Source organism: Pinus tabuliformis, chromosome 7, assembly GCF_031772625.1.
Source record: "Pinus tabuliformis cultivar Carrire ecotype Pingquan chromosome 7, CPIR1, whole genome shotgun sequence".
In the NCBI taxonomy this organism is placed as follows: Eukaryota; Viridiplantae; Streptophyta; class Pinopsida; order Pinales; family Pinaceae; genus Pinus; species Pinus tabuliformis.
Genome location: NC_142293.1, coordinates 496,913,193 through 496,934,027, shown reverse-complemented (window position 1 = coordinate 496,934,027; position 20,835 = coordinate 496,913,193). Strand labels below are relative to the sequence as shown.

The window sequence follows — 20,835 nt, the reverse complement described above, 5'->3', positions numbered from 1 at the left end:
CCTCCGCTTTACCTCACTTCCATGGATTGACTACTGAAGACCCTGATACCTTCCTGTTTGAGTTTTCTATCCTTTGTCGAACCTATGACTACACAGAAGATGAGCAAAAATTGAAACTCTTTCCCTCTACCCTCAAGGATGCAACATTACACTAGTTCATGGGGCTACCTGGAAACAGTATCACCACTTGGGCTCAGATGCAACAAGATTTCAATACCAAATACCGGGACTACTGTAGGTTTAAGGAAGCCAAGGGAGAAATCTTTCGGATGACCATGCAAACGATGAGTCTTTAGAAGATTACGAGGAAAGGTTCCAGCTTAGCTATAAACGGGCCAGGTGCACACTTGAACCCGAATCTCTAAAGCTGGTCCTGCTCCGAGGAGTCCCTAAAGATCTTCTAGATACCCTTCACATGCTAGCTGGAGGAGATATTTACCAACTACCTTATGAGGATATAAAGACTGTGTTTAGAAACCACTCTAGGGCAGCCCGGAAAAGAGGTAGGGGAAACCCACTTTCAGCTAGTACTACTTTCTCCAAGCATGAGTTTGCTAATCAGCTGGAGGACCTCAAAAGTGAGGTGAGACAAACCATTGCCATGCAATTAGATACCTTCCGAGTCCAGCAGAAGAAAGAGGAAGCTGAGAGGGCTTTGGCCATCTTCTGTCCCAGGTGTACGAGGAAGCACCCTAAGAACGAGTGTCCATTACACTTAGTAGAGGTATGTTTCGTTTGTGAGGAGGACCACCCCACGAACCAATGCCCAACCTTACCTGGATTTAAGGCCATATACCAAGGGACTGAGGCACCCACCGAACCCCTCTACTTCGTGAACCAAAGGAGGCCGCATGGACCTAGACCTTACCAATAGGGGATGCAAGGGACATCCCAAACTTATTATAGCCCCAACCAATCTGCTCCTATGCCTTCTTGGGGTCCCCTGGCTCATCCTTCCTGGTCTGCACCTCCTCCATGGTCTTACCCACCTCAATACCATACTCAACCCACTACTCATTCGTTTCACTCACATGTCCAGCCACAGCCTCAGTGGAATGCACCTCAACCGGGGTGGAGGCCCCAATACAACACTCCTCCCACCATTTTGCCTCCACCACCGGCTCAACCACAACCATTACCTCTTGCTCCTCCAAGACAACCCCAAATGCCTGCTCAACCGAACCCAAACCCCAACAACCGACAGGCCCAGCAGGTATATATTGGGGAAACAACATGCCCTACCTATGCTGTGGAAATCCACGAGATCAACCTGCGATCTAGGAAGACTCTTCCAGATCGCCAACCTCCTCCCCCAGAGGACAAGGAAGAGAAACAGGAAAGTGAACCCAAAGCCATTCCACCCTTCCCTGAGAGACTAACAATAACCACACAACCCGACCCAGAAGAGAATGAGCTTTTAGGAGAACTCAAACAGTTGTGTGTGAGAATACCACTTCTCCAAGCCATCAAAGATGTACCGATATACAACAAATTGGTTAAGAAAAAGTGTTTCAGGCACCCAGGCAGGCGAAAAAGAGATGCCTCAACTATCAATGCCATAGGACAACTGTCGGATCTTATGTTGGGGCAAGTAATCCGTCCAAAGTATTTGGATCCTGGGAGTCCTGTAGTTGGTGTCCACATCAATGGCACCATCATACCCCACACCTTGATTGATTTAGGGGCTGCCATTAATGTGATGACCAGGGACACCATGCTCAAACTCAACCTTCAGGGTTCCTTAAGGAAGACCTCGACAGTCCTGTAGTTAGCAGATCGCTCCACCATGACTCCCGAAGGGATTGTGGAGGATGTCTTGGTCTCTGTTGACTCTTGGGAGTATCCTGCGGATTTCTTGGTCCTTCAACCAAGAGAAAAGCTTACTGGATACCCCCTTATTTTGGGAAGGCCTTGATTAGCCACTGCGGATGCTTACATAAGTTTCCAAGCAGGAAACATGACCATAAAAAATGGTCCTATGTCCAAGCAGCTAGTCCTATACCCTCCTGCCCAACCTCTGCTAGAGCACGACTTACCACTTTGGTTGGAAGAAGGAGAAGAAGATGAGGTATACTCTGCACCCTTGTGCACCTTAGAAACCACCGGTGGAGGTCCTCAAACCAAGGATGATTTGATTGAGACCTTGATTCAGAATCCGCCTCCCAGTGCATTGTCCTTAGAGAAATTGGTGGAGGATACTCAAGCCAACACCTTAGTGGACCTCTGTGTGACTGATCCAACCTCTCCCAGAGTTAAAAATGTGGAGTTTGGCCCCCGAGAGAACGTCAAAGATCAGCTCCTCTCTATCTCCTTCCTAGGAAAAGGAGTTGTATAGCCTGTTGCCCAGTCATCTAGATGCTTTTGCTTGGAGCTATAAGGAGATGAAAGGAGTCCATCCTTCAGTCTGTACCCATCACATCTACATTAAAGAAGATTGTAAACTGGTCAGGCAACCTTAGATGAGAATGAATCCAGCCCTTAAGGACATTGTCAAAGAAGAATTGCAAAAATTGTTGGATGCAGGATTCATCTACCCCATCTCGAATAGCGAGTGGGTTTCCCCTCTGGTGTTGTTACCCAAGAAAAATGGGAAGTGGAGAATCTGTGTGGACTACAGAGAACTGAACAAAGCCATCAAGAAAGACCACTTCCCTCTGCCTTTCATAGATCAAGTGTTGGATGGACTGGCGAGAAAGAAGTTTTTCTCTTTCCTAGATGGGTTCAGTGGGTATAACCAGATCCAAATCAGCCCGGAGGACCAAGATAAGACCACCTTCACTTGTCCTTGGGGTACCTTTGCTTACCGAGTCCTTCCCTTTGGGCTATGCAACGCTCCTGCCACTTTCCAAAGAGCAGTATTGAGCATCTTTTCTGAGCTGGTCCATGATTCGGTGGAAATCTATATGGATGACTTCACTCCTTATGGGTCCAACTTATAGGAAGCATTGTCCAATCTGGGAAAAGTTCTAACCAAGTGAATTGAGATGAACCTGTCCCTTAGTCCTGAAAAATGTGAATTCCTGATGACTAAAGGGACCGTGCTAGGACATACCATTTCTCGCCAAGGATTACAGGTGGATCCTAATAAAATTGCTCTCATCAAAAAGGTTCCACCTCCTCAGAAGGTAAGAGATGTTCGGAGTTTCTTAGGCTTAGCAGGATATTATAGAAGATTCATTAAAGACTTCAGTAAGCTAGCCTCGCCATTGTTTGGCCTCTTAGCAAAAGATGTTGAGTTCAAATGGACGGACGACTGTCAGAGGGCTCTGAATGAATTAAAGGATAAGTTGGTGTCCGCCCCGATCTTGAGAGGTCCAAACTGGGCCCTACCTTTCCACATCCACACTGATGCCTCGAACAAAGCCATAGGGGCAGCCTTAGGACAGGTTGAACAAAAACTCCCATATTCCATATACTTTGTCAGCAAAAACTTATCCAAGGCAGAAATGAATTATACTATAACTGAGAAAGAGTTCTTGGCCGTGGTCCATTACCTGAACAAGTTCCGGCACTACATCACTGGCTATCAAACATTTGTACATACTGATCATGCTGCAATTAGATATTTAATGAATAAAACTGATGTGAATGCTCGTATTATTAGATGGTTACTTTTGTTGCAGTAGTTTGATTTGACTATCATTGACAAGCCAGGTAAAGAAAATGTTGTTGCTGACTTCTTGTCTAGACTGGATTTACCTGCAGGTGAAGATGGAACAGTGGATGACCAAATGCCAGATGAACATCTATTTGCTATCTCAGTACTCTCTCCATGGTTTTCTGATATAGCAAGCTACCTGGTCTCAGCATAGTTCCCTCCGCATCTATCCTCAAAAGAGAAGAGCAGAATCGTGAGGAAAAGTGCCTCATTCACTTGGATCGGGGGTAACCTATTCAAACATGGCCCCGATCAGATCTTAAGGCGTTGTGTAAGGGAGGAGGAAGTCTTTGACATCCTCCTAACCTGTCATGATGGGCCTTGTGGAGGACATTTTGTAGCCAAGAGGACTGCCTTCAAAATTCTACAGGCAGGCTACTATTGGCCCATGCTTCATCAAGATGTCAAAAGATATATCAACCAATGTGACAGATGCCAAAGGATGGGGAAACCGACTCTAGGGGACGAAATGCCTCTCCAACCTCAAGTGACTCTTGAACCATTTGAGAAGTGGGGTATGGATTTTATGGGTCCTATCAACCCTCCTTCAAGGCAAAGGTCTTACATCATTGTGTGCAAAGACTATCTGACAAAGTGGGCGGAAACCAAGGCAATCAAAGCAACGACAGAAGAGAAGGTGGCTGAGTTTTTAAGAGAAAACATCTTCTACAAATTTGGCTACCCAAGAGAGTTAGTCACCGATCAAGGAAGCCAGTTCACCTCCAACTTAATTGAAGACTTGCTCGCTCATCACAAGATCAAGCATAGGACTTCCACCCCATATCATCCTCAAGCAAATGGGCAGGTGGAGGTCACCAATAGAGCATTAGAAGGGATTTTGACTAAGGTGGTGAGCAGTATCAGAAAGGATTGGACAGATCACATGGTTGAGGCCACTTGGGCTTACAACACCACCTGAAAGACCACAATCGGCTTCACACCTTATGAGCTGGTCTATGGGAAGAAAGCTTTGTTGTCAATCGAGTTTGAGTACAACACATTGAGGATGGCAGCTCAGCTGGACCTAGACCTCAGCCATGCTCAACAAGAAAGGTTATTGCAGCTGAATGGATTAGATGAACACCGAATGTAGGCCCTCCTTCACTCAGAAGTGGTTCAACTTCAGAGGAATATATGGCACGACCAGCACCTCAATGAAAAACAATTCCAGCCAGGAGATTGGGCGCTGCTGTATGATTCCAGACATAAGGATTTCAAGGGGAAGCTGAGGAAAAGATGGCTAGGACCATATGCAGTGGAGAAGTGTAATGAAAATGGTTCTATCCTTATTCGGACCATTGATGAAGAAGCCATCCCATGCTCGTCAATGGGCATCGACTAAAGATTTACAAGAAACCTCTTTCGAGGCAAGAGTTCATCAAAACTGTGGAAAAATCAGTGCTGGTCATAGAGAAGGGTTCTGCCTCTGTTTTGGGCATACCCTAAGCATCATAAAATAAAAATAAAAATAAAAACAAAAAAACAAAAAAAGATCCTTGGGTGAAAACCTTTCTGAGGCACCCAAGGCAGATGGTAGGGGTGAAAACCTCATTGAGGCGCCCCTGCTGTCTCTCTGAAAAAGAATTGGAATAAAAAGATCCTTGGGTGAAAACCTCTCTGAGGCGCCCAAGGTAGATAGTAGGGGTGAAAACCTCATTGAGGCGCCCCTGCTGTCTCTTAAAAAAAAAAAAAAAAAAGAGAGAGAAAAAGAAAAAAGAAAAAGAGAAAGAGGCAGAAACAGAAAAAACAGGCTTAATCTTTGGAAATTGTTGCAGGTTGCAGGGATTCAATGCAAAAAGGAGGCCTCTCAACTCAAGGACAAGGGTCCCTACCAAGCTACCAGGCAACCTCACAAACACTCCCTCCATGAACACTCATCTCTTCCAAGGTTTGGACGCAATCTGGTCATAGTTTAGCCTTCTACAGGAAGCTATAGGACTTTCTACAGGAAGTTCTGTATTTCTACAGGAAACATCCTGTAGAGCCTTTGGGCAGGCTAGGACCGATCATCAAGAAGAATTTGAAGCTTGAAGTCCGTTGAGGAGGCATGCAACCACTCTTTTCTTCCATCCTCCACTTGTTTCACCTCCTTTCACCACCATTGCTGCCATACGGTCAAAATATACCTGCACAGTCATACCAAAACTTTGTTTTCTCAGATAAAGGAAATTTTTTTGGGAAATAAACGCATGCAGAGGCTCGCATACTTTACCTATCAAGGCAATCTCAGGACCCTGCACCTATGAACGTGACTCAATTATTTCGGCATGCACCCCAGGAGGAGAAACGGCTACAGGATGTCCTACAGGAATCCTATAGCAGCTGATCCGGCTAGAGCACATACCATGGAGACACCCGCAGCTCATGAAGCCGGTGCATGCAGCATTCACCGCCAGGAAACCGGGTCTCAAGGTCTCGTAACCAGCAGTAGCCAATGAAGAGGAGCTCCAGTGCCTGTGCACGAAGCAGCAGCAAGCGAATCCATCATTCCTCGTCCTAAAGCCTGAGAAAACTCACGTCCACGGCCGCACAGGTAAGTGCCTAACCTTATTTCGTCAAATTACATAAGCTATACTCTAAATGTGCATGACTGTGAGAATGAATGGATTGAACAAGTCGGGTAGCTATTCAGCTGGCCACCACAACCATTCTGACGGCCTCGTCGGATCCGAAAGGCTTTGGTTATGTCGAAAAGACAGGAAATGGACACGTGGGAAGCGTCCAGTTGGAGAGAAGTGTCAGTCTAACAGGAATGGCAGCGGAAAATGCAAAGGGAAGGATTCGGCGGTCAGGGACATGCCGCGGAATGATAGCAGTGACGTCGGCCAACGGGTTGACGGGGACAGCTCACCCCCGCGCCATGAATTCCGCAGCAATTCAAATCGGCCAGCTGAATCACTTATGATGCACTGTAGTCATTTACTCACAACCATTTTGCAGCCGAGTACGCACCCTCAATCCTCTGAAGGTTGTTAGCCCGAGTTCTCGGCCTGTTCCAACGTCCTGTTGCTGCGCAGAAAGTCTAGAACCACTGAAGCGTTCCCCAAAAGTCGTGCACGATTTCTAGAGGAAGCTGCGCTACAGGGAACCCGTCATTACGAAGAATTTTGGATTGTTCACGTCGAAGGTGGCAATTCTGGAATAATGTAGGCCTGAAAATAACTCTCCCATGCAAATGATTCAAAAGGTGGTGAAGTTGACGTGTTGAAGGGGTAGGAAAATGTGAATAAAAGTCTGTTCATGAATTCACAAGTCGTTTTCTTATCGCTGCATGAGAATTGTCGTCGTAGTCTGTATGCGGGATTTTCTCTGGGGTTTTGAATTACAATTGAGCCACTGTCAAGCCTCACTGGTAGAAATTTGTGAATTTTATATAACTGTGTGCATAACATAGACATAGCTCTGCGCTCTGTCTAGAAAATCTCGAAGCTTTACTTCTGTACACGAGCAGGCAAGCTCAGAACAAAAAAACAAGTTTTTTCCCATGCCGAGAGGGTTCATTAGAAAAGAGCCTTCGGACTCCAAGAAGTTATGGGAAACCCCTGAGGTGGTGGACTTGTTTTCCCTTGCACACTCAATGTCATTCTGTGACAAGCTTCAAGGACACGATGACGAAATTGCAGAAGAATTCCTAAGGTCCTTGAAGCCAAAATCAAAGACATTGGCCGTTGTCAACTTCAGAGGATTGACCCTCAGACTCACCCCACAGCTCATTAGCAGAGTAACTGATCTACCGATGGGGGTACCTTGGGATAAGGAGGAGAGAAAATTGGGTCAGAAAGCTAAAAAGGAGTTCTTCTTGCCAGAGGAACAATTTTCAAAGGACAATAATGGAGTTCAAAGAACCAGCCTACAACCGTTCTGGAGTGAGGTCAGCCTCCAGATTATGAAGTATATTACGTGTGAGGGGCGATTTAACATCGTGTATGGCTATCATTTCCGGTTGCTCACAAAACTCAGGCACCAAATGGACCTACCCTCAGAGAAAAATTTGAGCATTCCTTACTTCCTCCTGTAATCCATGACTGAGTGTGCCACCAAACTGAGAGAGGGAACGCCAGACCAACTAGCCCATCATGGGCTCATCAAGCTCCTTGTGGAAGATGCACTGCACACTTACACCGTCCCTCTCTCCTGGGAACATTTTTGGAATATGTCTAAGGATGATGACATCCGAATTTTGGTTGAGGAGCTCACTTCCTCCAACAGTGAGGAGAAGGAGCACATTCAGATGAAGGAGGAAGATAAAGGACAGGAAACCCCGGGCAAAAAACTGAAGAAAGAACTGAAGGGAACACAAGGAAAAAGCCAAGCTGCCAAAATAGGGGGTGATAAAACCACACCAACACCCAAGGAGAAAAGACTATAGAGCAGGGTGGAAAGTACTGAAAATGTCCACGCCAGTGAGGGCACCTCTAAGGCAGCCTCAGCCAAGCTAAAAGGAAAGGCACCCTCAGCCAAGCAGGCTAAAACAGTGTCGTCTACTTCTATAGGAAGTTTAAAAACGGCTTCTACAGGAAGCCAGAAACTAGCCACTACAGGGCTTTCTACAGGAAGTCCTAAAAAAGGAAAACAAAAGGAGAAATCAGCCAAAATTCTAGCTAGGGAGGCAGCAGCTGTGCTGGCCACCCTAAGTACCTCTCCCAAGCCAAAGGAAAAATGAAAGAGGGAGACTGCTCTGTATTTCAAAGCAAGAAGAAGTGTAAGAATTAAAACCGGCATACCCCAACCTCAATCCAAAGACCCAATTACCATTGAAGACACCCCTGCCTCGCCAAAGGAGAAGTCCCCCTCCAAAGCATCAATCACTTATGAGCGGGGGAGCCCGAAGACATCTACCTGGAGGGAGAGAATGGAAAGATTGGCTTCAAAAACCTCTCTACAGGATGCTAAAGTTGTTCTACAGGAAACATTGGCCAGGTTCAAGGAGACCGAAAGAATGGAAGGGGAGGCATCCAAATCACCACAAAAGGAAGAAGAGGTAGAGCACATTATGGAACCTAGTCCCCAGCCCAGCTTGGGCTCTTATTATAACTTTTTGGAGGCCGAAAAAATCATTCCACATAAATTCACAGTGCCGCTTTTCGTTGCACTAGAGGAAGAAAGAGTGAGGACCCACACATGGATGAGAATAGCCAAGTCTAAAAGAGTAGCAGATATAGGCCCTTTGGAGGAACAACTCAAGGAGGCAAGAAGAGAATTGGCTATGGCAAAACATGTGGGAAACTGCCAGCGAGTATTTCTACAAGAAGAAAATGAGAAGCTCAAACTACAACTACAAGGACAGAGGAAAGAAGGGGACACAGCACCAGAGGACACCACAGCAGAACCTCAAGAAAAAGAAGGAATGCAAGCTGATCTTGAGGAACTAAACCAACAACTACAGGAAAGAGAATTGCAGGCAAGCATAGAGATACAAGCTCTAAAACAATAGGTGCAAGAAAAGGAGGCACAACTGGCCTGCATGGCCAGTTGGGCAATGGACGCTCTGCAATGTAGGCAGCCGGCCAAATCTTATGGCCTATACCTACGGGACCAGTGGCTGCAATTCCAAATTAACGCATTGGCACAGAGGGGTATCTCCCAAATCCAAAACCCCCAGCAGTTCACGGAATTATGTAACAATAGTTCACTAGAGGACAAGACCAAGCTATCAGAGTTCTACCTTCATAATTCGGCCCTTCCAAATGTAACCTCATGGGACCCCAACACAGCCGTGGGATATATGCAGCTGATGGCACTGACCTCATGGTTAAACCATGAAGAAAAGAGAGCAGAAGAGGTCAAAGATGTCATGAACCGAGAGCTACATGAACCACTGCTGATTAGAGCAGAGCCAGGGGACCCCACCGCATTGATATCAGCCCACCAGCACCTAACAACCAACTCTCAAGCTTTATTAGAATACATGGATCGGCAGGCTCAAGCTATAGCACACTTCAAGGATATGGAGCGATTATTAGGGGATAATTGTGTTCATGCTTGCACCCGTAGGTGGAACACATTGTCCCACAGCCTCAAAATCAGGGAATATCACACTCCAACTAGAATGAGGGAGGCCCTGGCACGGGTGCCTCTCTACAAGAAGTCCATGCAGAACCTCCAGGCCAGCTGGATCGGCCTCAAGCTAAGCCCACCTTTTCTTTTGGGATTGTTAGAAGGAAGCACAGAAAAAGACAAGCATAAGCAGTGGGAAGAGGTGGAAAGGAAGGCCGGATTCCATGACAGTGAGGAGGATACTACTTCAGAAGCCTGGGATGTGAGGGTGGCGATTAAAGCAATGAAAGACGAGGAGCTGGACTAGTTGCTCAGAGGATGAGCAACCATTTTAGCAGGGGGGTGATGATGAGCCCCAAATTTGGTAACTTGTTGGGCTCATTTGGCCTAATTATCCTTGTTCAATCCTTCATTTTTCATAGCTTATGCATTATTTTTCAGTATGTTTATGTCATTTGTACGAATAAGGGTAGTCTCTTCCTAGGTGGCTAACACGTGCTCATTTAAGGCATTTTGACACATGTTGGAGAAAAACCGAGCAATCATGGGCTGGACGATAGCCAAGCTTAGGGTGAGGATTCGTAGGAGGGTTGTCTATGGCATTAAATAGCCTTTCTCGGGATCTTCACCCCCAACTCCGAGCTCCAAAGGCCACCAAAACCGGATCTAGAAGGCAGCCAAGCAGATTTTGGAAGAAGTTGTCTACTCAAAGTTTGGGCAGCCAAGTCGCATAGATTTAGGAGGCCAGCTAGGGCCCTCATGGTGTATAAATGTTAAGGCCTCAGCCTTCTTGAGGGACTTTTGGAAACTCTTGCATACTTTGCACTACAGTGCTGCTAGCTTCATTTTGTTCTCTTGTAGCCATTTTTGGCATAAATCTTGACTTATGATCATGTTTTGATAATGAGAAGCAGTCGGATTTTATACCAACCCTGAGTTTTCTATAGGAGCCATAGCTCTCGGGGTTGGGCCCAACCTGAGAGCCTAGGGCTTCCTTCTTTGTATTGTTACCTTTTCTTTATGCATCATGATTTTCCTTTTATGCATTTGAAACATGTTTCTGTTGAGCAGATTTAGTTGTGTTGGTTAAATAGGTCACTGGTTATGAATAGAATTGCTTCAGATGTTTAGAATAGATTGGTAGGATAATAATAGATAAAGCTCCAAGAAAGGGGTTGAAAACACTCTCAGTTTCACCTCATCCTTATTGGATCAGGGGCTGGAATTGCAGAAACAGTGCTGCCCCAACAAAAACACTAGTTTGCTTGACCATGCAATCCTTGGTGTACTGTTTTCATTTGTAGAAGTTAGTTATAAGTTCAGATCTATGAAATGTTTCTTTGCTTGAGTGATGTACATGGTTCTCTTTACAAATAAAGCTGCTGTTCATTTGTTTCATTGACAGTTAGAGTAGATTAGCTAAGACTTTGATTGTGTGCAGGACTTTGTTGATTCGGTTAAATGTACACTGTGCAGGGCATCTCTACCACTCTCCCATCTGCCTAAGCTTCGTCCAAGCCAGCTGCTCCATATCCTAGTTAGGTTCCTCATCTCACACATGCTCTTTTGCCAACGCAACCCTACCTTCTTGCTCCTCCATTGTCTTAGCCGTCTTGAAGCCAAGACAGCCTTCTACACCTTCTCACCACTCCATCCATCAGTCCTTGGGTCATTTCAGGGCCCCATCCTACCTCCATATCCATTCATGCATCTTCCCTCACTCACCCATCCTCCAAGATCCAATTTTCAAACATCCTGTAGAAATTTCTGAACATCCTGTAGAAATTCCTGAAACATCCTGTAGAACCCCTGCAGACTTCCTGTAGAAGCTCACGAATGAGGTTTCTTGATAGCCAAACTCTGCGAAACTCTCTAGAAGGGTGTTAGGGACCCCTTAGGCCCTCTCTAAACCTCCCTGACCTCTTCCAAGAATTTCCTCTCGCCAATCCACCTCTGCACAGTCACAAACAGTTAAAAGCACATGCATGATGATTCTAATAAATTATTCAAAAAGATGTTTTCCTCAGATAGAGGTAGTCTAGACACATGTATTTTACCTTCATAGAAGTAATGGCATCTCTTCCAATAGTTTGCATTCTCTCCTTTGCATCAGTAGGACTAGCTAGTAAAATTAGGGTTTTCTAGGGTTTGTGTTACTTTTTGGCTTTCAGTTTCTTCCCACAAGTAGATTAGCTTCCTTTGAGTTAGCTTTCATCCATCAGTTAAAAAGATTCTTCTAAGAGCTCATAGAAGTTGACTTAAGCCCCTAGCGGACTTGTGCCAGCTGACCAAGTGATAGCTATGGCAAGAGCTAGTACTTGTGCATACAGCACTGTCACTTCCAAGTTTGTTACGAACTACCGGGTTGATAAAAGTAAAGAAGGGAGTCCCAGGAGTTGCAACATTATTGCTGCAATACTGGAGCCCACCAACATACGAACATGCACCTTTCACAAGTAGATGAGCCTGTCAAGCCTTCCAACATCCAAGCAAGGAACAACATGCCAAAGCATCATCGAGCGAACCAAACACCATCAAATACTCTGTGCACTTTTCCATGTGGAGGTGAAGCTGTGCTTCACCATCAAGACACCCATCACCTAGCAGCATTGTAGCTCGACATGCATTCCAACAACAGCATGAATGTACCAACATTGTCATGTCTAGTCATGTCATGATTCATGCCGCCCACATCTCTACTATGGGATATGTTTTCAATCAATCTAATGTAACATGGAAGTCCAAGAGACCCACTTGTTGTACAAAGAGTCATGCAAAATCGAAAAGTCATGGAAGTCAAATAGTCATGAGGGTATTCCAATAGCCACAAGGGTCGGTTTCACCCTTGGCTATAAATACCTTGCCCATTTCTATATGAATGGAATTTTCACCTTAGCTCCTCCCACATAGCCAAGAGAGCTTGTAATATTTTCTTTGAGGAGTAAGTAGTGGCTCCAACGCCCCACTCATGGGGTTAGTGATGTATGGTGTAACGATGTGTCTTGGAACTTTCACTTAATTTAGAAGCCTGCTCATAGGCCAGCACATTTTCACACATGCATTGTAACTGTTGTAAGACTAATCTTGAACACTTGTAATGCATGTTGCTTTAACCTGTGTTGAACACTTGAACTACTTCACTTCTTGTAATACATAATCTATTAATGGAAATGTGTTGCATATGCTATTAGCACTATCTTTCTTGTGGTGGCTATCTCCCCAGACATCAAATAGAAATTCACGTAAAGCTTGCTGTAACAAACTTTGCAGTTTCTTAGACTCATCTGTTGAGTGTTATACGTGTTATATTACCTTGTGTGTTGTGGCTACTGCATCCATGTGGACTACTCCTCCGGAAGTTGTGCACGTCTTGTTGTGTTGTCTATTCCTAGACGAGTTGGGACTTCATCCCAACCAACTTGGGACTCACTCTCACCCTCTCCCCTTACAGTGAAAGAACCATTGACAAAAGTACATTAGCATTCACCAGGCACGTGAACCTCACTTCTCGAAGGCAAAGTAGACCACTCTCCTGTGCTGACAAGTAAGCGTTGAGGCAAATCCTTAAGACATCGACAATCGGGGCATCATACCGGATGGGACTCCCACACCAAACAGTGTGAGGTCTAGTTGGGACTTCATACCAGGGTGATCCCTTGAATGTTGGGAGGTCCAGCACCGTCAACATTTCTGGCACTAGAAGGAGGGCAGCTAGTTGTATATAGTTGAACATCCCACCACACTCATTCACCAACTATCTAGTTAAGGCAGTAACTCGCACTCCCTCTCACCCACACGAGACTCTGCAATAGGTTACTCCTCACCTCCCAGGGTTGAAGACAAGACTCCATATCATCAACTTCTCTTCGTCCGTCCGATCACTCATTAGTTTGCGAAATCAGTCAGACTGATCCCAGACATACAACATCTTCCATATGCATCAAGGAATCCAAAATCCACTCTTGTGATATTGGGATAGAACTCCAATATAGGGGGTGGAGGGGAAGGCAACGAAGGAGGCAGAGGTGGAGATGAACCAACAGACTCAGAGCCGAAACCATCAGACTTTGAAAGAGAGGAAGAGGATGATGACGAAGAAGAGATGGTTGACCCAAATCTTGAATGGATGGCTCAGGGACCATTGGCTCTCCCAGCTGTTCTGAAAAAGATGTCAAAGCGAGCAGAGAGAATGAACATCAAGTTCAACCCTGACAGAGCGGTGAAGGCGGAAGACCACCTAGACAACTTCTACCTATAGTTGTCGACCCTTGAGATACAATTTGACAACGTAGCATGTAGATTGTTTCCATGTACCTTGGAAGTGTCCAAGCTCAAGAAATGGAAAACGAACACATTTTCAAGCAGCCATCCACCCAGACGAAGACAGGTAAACAACTCATCGAGCAACTCATCAAGAAACAACCAGTTTGCTTCAAAAAATGCACAGAAGCTTGCATTCCAACTTGGATAGTGAGAAAATCCTAAGTTTGGTTCCTTCCATGAAAAACATCACCGAAGAACCCTTGTTCATATTGGAAGCGAGTCGTTAGCTTTGTTGGCATTCATACAGTCGATGTGGAAATCAATATGCAGGAGCAACAAGACGACACTGATGATGACGAAGAGGTTACAGCTAATGAAACATCAAGTTCTGGGCATGTGGTGAACGCATATCAGTGCTCGCAAGTAATGTCGAAGAAGAACACCAAGAAGCAAACCCAAAAGAAAAATGATCATTACAATATTAGGAGTAAAGAGGCTCCCCCTACACTTGGGGAAATGCAAGAAAAGGTGAGACTATTGATGAAGAAGGCTGATCCACCTGCCATCCCAAAGAAGAAAACACAAAGCAAGTCTGAAAAGATAGCATCGGATAAGAGTACATCCATGAGAAACAAGTTGCAAAAGACTCCGTCAGACAACACGAACATCCGCTCCATCCCAGACACCTCGGTGAGTCTACCACCTCTAGACTATAACATTGTTGATGACATTAAGAAAACTCGAGTGAACATCAGCTTGTTTGAGTTAGCTAAGGTCCAGAGTCAACGGGATATCCTGTTGCATGCATTGGGACAGACAGCAGCAGAAAGCTTAGCCTCTACTAGCAAGGGACTGGCAAGGGAGCAAGCACACCTCTCGGATCACTTTCCACTGTGCTTAATACTCTCTGGATGGAAGAAGAAAACTCAGGTTTCCCCCCATTCCTACTTTAATTTGAAGTTTTTAAATACAATGTTCACAACTGCTTGGTTGATTCTAGCACGACAACCGACGTCATGCCGCTCTCCTTCGCGAGGAAGATCAATGCTTAATGGAGCGAGATATCCGCGTGAATCATCCAACTTGATCGGACATCAGTACCAACCATTGGTGAACTAACGGACGTGATCATCCAACTATCTCATGACGGTCGAGTCCACCAATGCATCAACATAGTTGTTGTAGACATACCGGAAGCATTTGGCCTATTACTCAGTAGAGACTAGTCTAACAAGGTAGATGGATATTTTTCTACAGACTGGTCTCACATGTTGCTTTTGTACAAGGGAAAATGCAACCAAATTCGGGTGTTATCCGAGATGTATATGAAACACAACGTCACTCCCCTTAACAGCAAGAATGAACTGTTGGCCTTCACAGAACTCATGTTTTTCAACTGCCTTCTGGAAACAACATTGGAGTGTTAACCTGCATGGCCAGCTCCAACCTCATCAAACACACAGTTGGAACTCCTTCCTTGCCCAATTGATGGTAATGAAGCCTGTATAGTTCATTGTACCAATAGTAGCAGCAGTACAAGCATGTCAAACAGTCCGTGTATAAACAAGCTGTGTGCCATGGATTTTGACGAATCAAAGAAATATGATGGCTCAAGGACCAGGTATATTTCAATCACCCAAGACAACAAAAAATGCATGATTTAAATATGCTTGAGGTTCGAATGGACAAACAACATCGTTGAGAATGAATCACTCATGTTGGGATTACCAAGAACCCTCAGTTTCAACACGGTCACATTCAAAGTAGTACTACACTCCACGAACAATGTTGATACTTTCAAGAACATAAAAATTGATGAAGGTAAGCACAAGAAATCTCTAAAAATGCAACTGAGGGAAAGAAAGGCAACCCCGTCTTCGAGGGGTTGGGTTCTGTCAACAAGCTCTATGATTTGTAGAACTTTGGTCAAGGACCAAGAAACAACAGAACCCACAAGCCCACCATTACGAACGAACAAACTGCGTGCTGCAGTAGTGGTCAACTTTTTACTGCGTGATCAAACAGTACCAGGATGTGTCCATGAAGGTATATGATGACCTGAGTACATACGATACACGAATAACCCAACATGGGATTCCAGGTAAAGGACAAGCTAAACCATCGCAGTAAAAGTCATGTAAACTGCATATGTCATTTGGACTCCTTATACAGAAAGAATTGAATAAATTGTTGGATGTTTGGGTTAATTGCAAATTTCATTATCATACTTGGGTTTCTAATTTAAATTCCACACGTAAGAAATCCGGGAAAATCCGCTTATGCATTGATTTCCGAAATTTGAACCATTCCCTGAATAAAAACAACTACCCTGTGCCATCATCCGAGCCTTTGTTGCACGCGGTACCTGAAGGAGTGGTGTTGTCTTCACTTAAAGGTTTTTCTAAACGCCATCGAGTTCCAATAGCGGAGCCCGGTGGACTTACACTGGTCCACGAGAAGCTTGGCACACACACGTATCATATGGAATCACTTAATGAGAGGATTGATAACCTTCCTGTCAACGGCCAAGATCTCAAGCATTACTTTCAGTAGGACGGGCTGCGCCCATGCCATGTACATAGTTTTCTTGCTCCTTGTTGTTTTCATCTTGTTTTCTTTGCTTATTATCTTTGTTTTTACTTTATTTGATTCTGCTTACTATTATTTTTTACATTTTTTTTTACTATTTTTTTCAGAAATAAGTGCTGGCAACTACTATGTTCTGGCTTTTGAATAGAGTATGTGGCTAAAATTTCAAGAGACTTGTGACACTACAGCACTTGGCCAGTCTTGTGCCCATCTTCTCTGTGCTTGGTTATAACCTTTGGTCGATGAAGTCTTGACAGAAAATACGAGTCGTCTGCAAGGGAAGTTTTGGTCCAACCATGAACCTGTGCCCACACTAGGAAGCCCCATGCTTGTACTCGACCTTCTGCTCTGTTTGTTCAAGCTCATCCATCTAGTAGAAATGGAGAAGGGGAAAATCCAAATGAGAAAACCTATGTTAGAGGCCTTACATGCTTCTCTGAAGGAATAAACTCGTCTAGTGTCAATAAGTCGAGATCCCTCTTTCGCCCCAAATATAAATAAGTGCCTATGCACAGTCCTCTTGAAAATTACAAAGGTGAAAAAAGAGAAAATATTCTTGCGGAGAGAGGTGAAGTATGCAACTCCACCAGGGTATTGACCAGGCTTGCTGGCATTGGAGCAATGTTTGTGTTCCTGCGTGACTCTATCGGGGTACTATCCAGGCCTGCTGGCAACTAAGCAACACCAAAGATGAAAAATTATTCTCTGAAAATCTTCAACTTGCAAGCTAAACTACCCTTCTTAGATTCGAAACACTGAGATCTAATATGAAATGCTGATTGTGTTTGACTAAGTTGGAAAAGGGTGAACCATGTATGTCCATGGGGTAAGTGGGGAAGCAGAAGTAACCCACGCAACAATTCAATACTCCCTGAAATACCAAGGCCTTGTGCTAGCAATGAACCAAAACAAAGAATTTGGGGTTCTACCAGTGTGTCACCAAGTGTTGTAGTAGCTACAACCACCCTCCAAAATTTTGGCATGCACCTAATTTCGGAGCCTCTCTTGGGAGTTTTGCTTGACGACTATGCACCCTCAAGTTGACTCTGTGAGCCCGTGGGAGTCTTTGCATCCGCCTTGCCTGTTCATTCCATCCCAGTTTCTATATGTTGGTGTCTAAGTCACGCTTGTGACCATGTTCTGTTTATCCTCAAGGTCTTTGCTTTGTGTGTACTTGTTGTGTTCACTATGAAAGAATTTATCGCACTCACACACAGAGTCACATTCACTGTTGCACAAGAGTCGTCACGGTCGATCAACGATAAATCATGAGTGTCACGCTTGTCTCTTGCACTGTCGGCTAGTCATGCTAAACATGTGTGTCTGGATGTTTTGAGTCATTTCATCATTGAGTCATGTGAGTGTGTGTTTGCATGATCACTTATGAACCTTTCGATCGTTCACACACTTAGTCATTTTTCTGAAGTTCTGACAACCAGACCCCCTTTGATAGCTGGATCATCAACCAACCATCGAATCGATCGACTGTCACCCAAAATAACGTAGAAGGACCAAGCAAGTCTTTCGAAGATGCGCTGATCACAAGCAACCCAATAATATTTCACTCTGACCACCCGGACAGTCGGACCCGGTAGCCACCTCGGGACTCACACTCCTAAAAAATTGTGCAGAGCCCATTAACCTTGCCCATTCTGTTGACTGAGGAAATTACACAGATAGCTTGGCCAGTTCCTCCCAAAAACTGCACAATATTTGCCTGTTGATCCTCCTTGCAGCCCAACCTATTCCTCCAGAAAATTGCAAAATTTTTTCCTTCCAGCCCTTGCTGCCCACTCGTTCCGAAAACTGCGCAGATTCTTTATACCTTTCCTTCCTGCAACCTGGAATGTCCCTGCAAAGATTTGCACAATTTTTCCTTCCAACTGAGTCGAACCTCGCAGATAGTCACTATTGACATGGATTGCCCATCTTCATCACTCAGTGACTCTTGCGTAGTTTTCATCAATAGTGCCTAGAGCCATCATCCTGCTTCGCAGCCTTGCTGCCTCTCCCAGTCGCCTACATCTGAAATGATCATATGTCATGGTAGACTAGGAGGTTTTTGGATTTGATGTTGTCTCGTCATGAGTCACTGTAAGCACTGGTACACTAACAAATATGGCGAGACAATGAAAGGGATGAACGAAGGGAGCACATACAGAAGGACAGGTTCACCAACGGATGAACGAACGATGCATGTGAAGTGACGTGCTCACGAACTGATAATCATGCAAATATGTGTTCGCTCACGGACAGATGATCAAACATGCCAGATGTGCTCACGGATGAATGAACAGATGAACATGCGCCTTTTGCGAACAGATGAGCCTGGAAAGACTTCCAACATGAAAGTAAGGAATAACGTGCCAAAGCATCATCGAGCGAACCAAAGACCATCGAATACTCTGCACAATTTTCCATGCGGAGGTGAAGTTGTGCTATACCATGAAGACACCCATCACCTAGTAGAAATGTAGCTCAACATTCAATCCAGTAGCTGCACAAATACTAGCACTGCCATGTCGAGTCATGTCTCCCACATTTCTACTATGGGCTATGTTTTCAATCAATGTAATGCAATGTGGAAGTCCAAGAGACCCAATTGTTTTAAAAAGAGTCATGCAAAGTTGAAAAGTCATGGAAGTCAAACAGTCATGAGGGTAGTCGAACAGCCACAAGAGTCGGTTTCACCCTTGAGTATAAATAACCCCCTCATTTCTAAATGAATGGACTTTTCACCTCAGCTCCTCCCACATAGACAAGAGAGTCTATAATCTTTTCTTTGAGGAGTAAGTAGTGGCTCCACTGCCCCGCTCACGGGGTTAGTGATGTATGGTGTAATGATGTGTCTTGGAACTTTCACTTAATTCAAAAGCCTGCTCAAAGGCCAACACTTTTTTCACACATGTATTGTAACTGTTGTAAGAATAATCTTGAACACTTGTAATGGATGTTGCTTTAACCTGTGTTGAACACTTGAACTATTTCACTTGTTGTAATACATAATCTATTAATGGAAAGGTGTTGTATATGTTGTTAACGTTGTCTTTCCCATGGTGGCTATCTCCCCGAACATTAGATAGACCTTTCGTATAAAGCTTTCTTTAACAACCGTTGCACTTGTTTGGACTCATCCGTTGAGTGTTCTACCTGTTATCTTACCTTTTGTGTTGTGACTGCCGCATTCGTGTGGACTTCTCCTTCGGAAGTTGTGCACATCCTGTTGGGTTGTGTGTTCCTAGCCAAGTTGGGACTTCATCCCAACCAACTTGGGACTCACTCTCACCCTCTCCCCTTATCATGAAAGAACCATTGACACAAGTACACTAGCATTCACCAGGCACACGAACCTCACTTCTTGAAGGCAAAGCAAACAACTCTCCTATGCTGACAAGCAAGAGTTGAGGTAAATCCTTAAGACAATGGAAACTAGGCCATCATACCGGATGGGACTCCCACACTAAACAGTGTGAGGTCTAGTTGGGACTTCATACTAGGGTGATCCCCTGAATGTTGGCGGGTCCAACACCAACAACAAAAGGGGAGGGCATCGCACCTCTGGAAGGATCGAAATGTCGCCTCGTGGCAATAAGAACTGTGCATGCCTTGGTACGCCACTCTCACCAGCTTCCCCTCAAATGATGGCCCCGTCCAACGGGGCTCCATGGGGAGAAACACATCGCTTTTTCCAAACACCTTCTCCTTGTAAATGTGTTTTAGCTGATCTGACAATGTCGTCTCTAAGTGGGCAGGTTGTTGTACCCCAAGAATCTTAGGAATATCGAATATGGGCCTCGCTTTCCCCGTACCTCGTAACCTATTGGTTATAGTATATGTCATGCATCTGTAGGAATGAGAATGGGAGGTGGCAATGACATCATTCCAAAAGCTCAGAAGTTGCGCCTCCCTTGTGGAAGAAACACACATTTAAAAGCTAGTGCCATCTAATTAATATACTAGTCTCTCAAGCCAATGTGTATTTTTTTATGGGAATAGAGTACAAGTAGCAGGGGAGAGGTTAACAGATATGTGAGGGAGAGATTCGTCAATGTGAGAACCTCTGCTGAGGAATTATGTGAGGGAGGAAAGTATATATGCAATTCAATATGGGAAGATTAGGTGAGGAGAGTGACATTTTTGGCTCGTCTCTATGGTCTCTGAGGTGTGAATGTGTTCGATAAAATGGTAAAAGTATGGAAGCACAATTAGGTCAAGTGGAAATCGAAATTTTCTAAGTCGATCGACCCCATAGAGTATCAAAATTCTCTCCCATGCTCCCCTTATCAAGTTGTTAGTTAGGTAAACTATATGCCTCCAAAAAAGTACAT

General features: G+C 44.7%; 1 pseudogene; it reads right to left on the bottom strand.

The window, feature by feature from the left end:
• LOC149248216 (arogenate dehydratase/prephenate dehydratase 2, chloroplastic-like) overlaps positions 1 to 20,451 on the bottom strand; it is a 31,118-nt pseudogene extending 10,667 nt beyond the window's left edge.
• Positions 20,452 to 20,835: the final 384 nt, after the last annotated feature.